The sequence below is a fragment of the Fukomys damarensis genome, unplaced genomic scaffold (assembly GCF_012274545.1).
Source record: "Fukomys damarensis isolate Sample0158 unplaced genomic scaffold, DMR_v1.0_HiC HiC_scaffold_11, whole genome shotgun sequence".
NCBI lineage: Eukaryota > Metazoa > Chordata > Mammalia > Rodentia > Bathyergidae > Fukomys > Fukomys damarensis.
In genome coordinates this window covers 18,903,418-18,907,267 of record NW_022900923.1, presented here as the reverse complement: position 1 = coordinate 18,907,267, position 3,850 = coordinate 18,903,418, and positions in this window count along the sequence as shown.

Here is a 3,850-nt window from a genome sequence, read left to right as displayed (position 1 = left end):
TATATATATATATATATATATATGCAAGACAGTATTGTGGAAGTGAGAGCTGAAGAAGCACACAGGAAATCACAGTGATCTACTTTTTTAAAAACAAAGGATACAGAGTTTAGAGATTGACATTCCAGTCTCAACTTTGTCACAAAGAAGTACTATGGTTTTGCAAAGGTTGGTAAATCTCTTCACTCCAAATTTATCTCTTAAATTCTACTTCTTGATACTGCAGCTCCGTAAATTTTGAAAATCTTGATAAGATGATGCAAAGTCTGTAGTCACTCTTGTGATTTAGTCACTGACATTTATTCTCTACAGCATCTCAATAGAAGAATCAAGAATCTCTCCTTTTGTGATGATTTTAATTTCTTCTCAATTCTCATATGTCATTTGTTCTTTGCCAGTTTGAAAAGCAAATTCCTTAGTGCCCAAATTCTCAAGAAGATCTTGGGTTGAGAGTGGGTCGGGATTCTCAAATTCCAAAGTCAAGTTCCCAAATGTGATAGGGTTTGGTGAGTAAATTGCTGAGTAAAATACTTTGAAGCTCTGAAGATTTTAGGGACGTCACTAAATGAATTGACTTTTGCATTATTGTCCATACCAGATATTTAGAAGCCTTTTGGAAGAACCTCATAAAAGTCTTAGGATTTTTAAGAGAAAGAACCAAGGCAAACAAGTAACTGTATACTCTAAATGTAAAGACCTTTAGTTTTATATACTTGAAAGAAAATTGTATCTCAGAAGCGTGAGGGAGCTCCAGTGAGAACAGCAGCCTAGTAAATCAGTTCACTGCTCTGATTGGTCCCTCAGCTGGCAGTCTGTAATCATCATAGGCAGTTGAAACATTGCTCCATTGCATACGACAGGTTCATTTATTCAGTTACAGTGCCTGTGATGCAGTCATGGGCTCTAGGTCAAGAGTCAGCAAACTTGGAAAGGGCCACATAACAAATATTTAAGGCTTTGTGGGTCATGAAGTCCCCATCACAATTACTTAAATCTGCCATCCTCGCATGTGAAAGCAGCCCTCAGAAAATGTAAACAAATATGGCTGTGTTTCAGTAAAACTACTGAAATTTGAATTTCATTTAATTATGTGTCATAGAATCTTTTTTTTTTTTATCATTTCAAACTTTTTAAAATATAGAAACCGTTTGTTACATCAGCCATACAGAGAAAGGCCACCAGCTGGATTTGGCCTGTACGCAGTAGTTAGCTGACACCTTTTCTAGGTGCCAACCATGTAGCAGTGGCTGAAAAAAAAGGGTGGGGGGAAATGAAAAAAATCTCTGTTAAACTTAACATTCATTCTTTTGGTTTAAAATACTTGTGCATTCTCTTTCTATCATGGTGTATCTCTACTATAAGACCCTGGAAGGCCATTTTGGAGTCACACCACCTGACTAAAAGCTTGCTTTTGCTGAGTTTCATAGCCGTTTCCACAGGAGTGCACACAAGCCAAGCCCAGACATCTTTGTGTGTGGCCTTTCCAAGAACAAGGGACACTTCTGGCTAAAAGCTCAGGAGACAGACATTTTAGACATTTTACTATTTGAGTAGGCTGTGAAGGTCTCTGTAGTGCTATGCCCACTAACCATCTCTGGGATTGAGATTATTTTCTCTGAATTCACAGACACATTTGTGTTTCAGGTAGCCTATTGATGTGTCAAATGGGATTTGTAAGGCTACCTCTCCACCCTGCTCCTCTCTCCTCTCTTTCCTTTCAGGTTTTTCAACCTGTGGTGTGGAAATTTACTTTCTGAATACAAAAGAAATTTCTCAGGCTCCTAGCACTTAAATGAGGGCTTAGAACCTGTTGTTTTCTTGGATGACTTTTATAAAATATTCATACATATTTTGTAGTAGTATTTGTATGCTGGCTAATTATGCAGGGTTAATTTTTTATTCAAGATTCACTTTGAATTAAGTTTGAATAAAACTTAGCCAGTATGGCAAATTGGCCTATTTCTTCCTTATTTTTTTCTTATATTTAAAGGCCAACTGTGCTCAGTATTTTTAAGAAAGTCCTCACTCACTTCCCACATTCTGCTTGGCCAGTCCCAAAAGAGACTTCTGGGGAGCTCCATGATTCCCTGGGGAAAAGCAGCCTCCTATTCTTAGAACTGGGTCATGGTGCTTCTGTGCTAATGAATTACAAAGCTTTTCTGTACTGTTTCAGTAGTATATCTTTTCTACAAAGGCCTCTGGCACTCTTGGAAATTAAAAAGCACTCCAGGAACACAGGGCAACATTAGCATATGTGTATTAAAAATGTAATCACTTCTCTCCAACTTTTTTCCATTATGAAGAATAAAGAAATATAAAAGTTGCCTCTCTAAAGAATTTAAGATCAAAAGCTAGATTAGTTGACCAACAGGTCAATAAAATGAATATATTCCTTGTGCTCTCTGAACATTGATTGCATTTGCCTGTTTCTACTCTGAACATTGCATATGCTTGTTTCAATGTGAGCTAACCAGCCAAAGGCCATCAGCACAACTGCAAGGGAAAACTGGCTTAGAAAAGTGCCCAATGTGAAATTTCTGGCATGTCTCTTCCTACTTCATGCCCCATGCATTTTCTCATGAGTGAGCAGGATTTAGTTGGCTACAGGCTGAAAAGCAGCATTACCTCCAGGAAACAGAATAGTGACTGTAGAAAAGAGAGAATTTGGGTTCTCAGGGAAACCCTTGATAATCAGTCACACCAGTGGAACCATACATCAGACCCAAAGATGAGTTTCCAGTGTCTCAGACCCTGAGAAGCATTCTCTCCTAGTACTTATGTCCCTCTAATTGTCTGATTGCATCAGGACAGAAAAGGAATATCTCTTCTCTCTCCACCTCTTCATAAGTTAGGGTAGGCAATACAATGATTTCAAGTGTTCGTTTATTGTGTGTGTTTGTTTCTCTATTTGTCTGAGAATCTCTAGGGAACCTTGACATTGGTTTTACCTCTTTGCCTGAGGATGGGAAAAGAGAGTCAAGAATATAGACAAGTATTCAATCCTCATGACTTCAGTCTCAGTATATTTTAGTAAATAATCTGCTTTTTTTCCTTGTGGAGTCAAAAGACCGTTCTAAACTCTCATCAAAGCTGCTAGTAAATTGAACATCCTAGTCAACAGAAATCCGCATGCATCACCACCATGGGTAGTCTTCTCATCTGTAGATCACAGCTAATAGCCCATTAGTTCTCCAAACAACCTTGGTTCTACTTAGTTTTATTACCCCTAGACTGAGCTAAAAATCTGTCTCCATAGAATACCCCTTCCCATTCTCAACACCACCAGGCCTAACTCTTTCTCTGCTCCAGACATGGGGCCAGATATTATGGAAGATGAAAACAGTACAGGGCATGACCCCATCATGGAGATTCAGGCAGATACGCACACCTGAAAAATAATTCGTGTATAATATATAAAACCTATGAAGTAAATACTGTGTTTTTTTAAAAATGAAAACATTCAAAAAAGTTAATTGCATATATCCTAGTTTAAAAGCAGATTTGCTGGATATTAAGTAAGTTGAATATTGGATGTAGGATTTGAGGGCATTCTGAAAATATCTGCATCGTATGGCCACTTAACTGCCACTGACCAAGCAAGTGCTAAGTGGCACAGCAGAATTACCTGCAAGGGAGATAGTGTGTGTACATGTTGACCCTGTGTGTGGAGACATTAAAGAATCTTCCAAGTGTGATGGTAAATTGTCTATCCAAGGGTAATTCATAACAGAAAGGAATTCAAGTAGGCAAAAGAAAGAACTCAGACCCTACCAGGTTCTTAAAACATGGTCTCAATACTACCATGAAGATGATGAGAGGTGAGCTATGGGTCTTAAAAAATTTAGACACT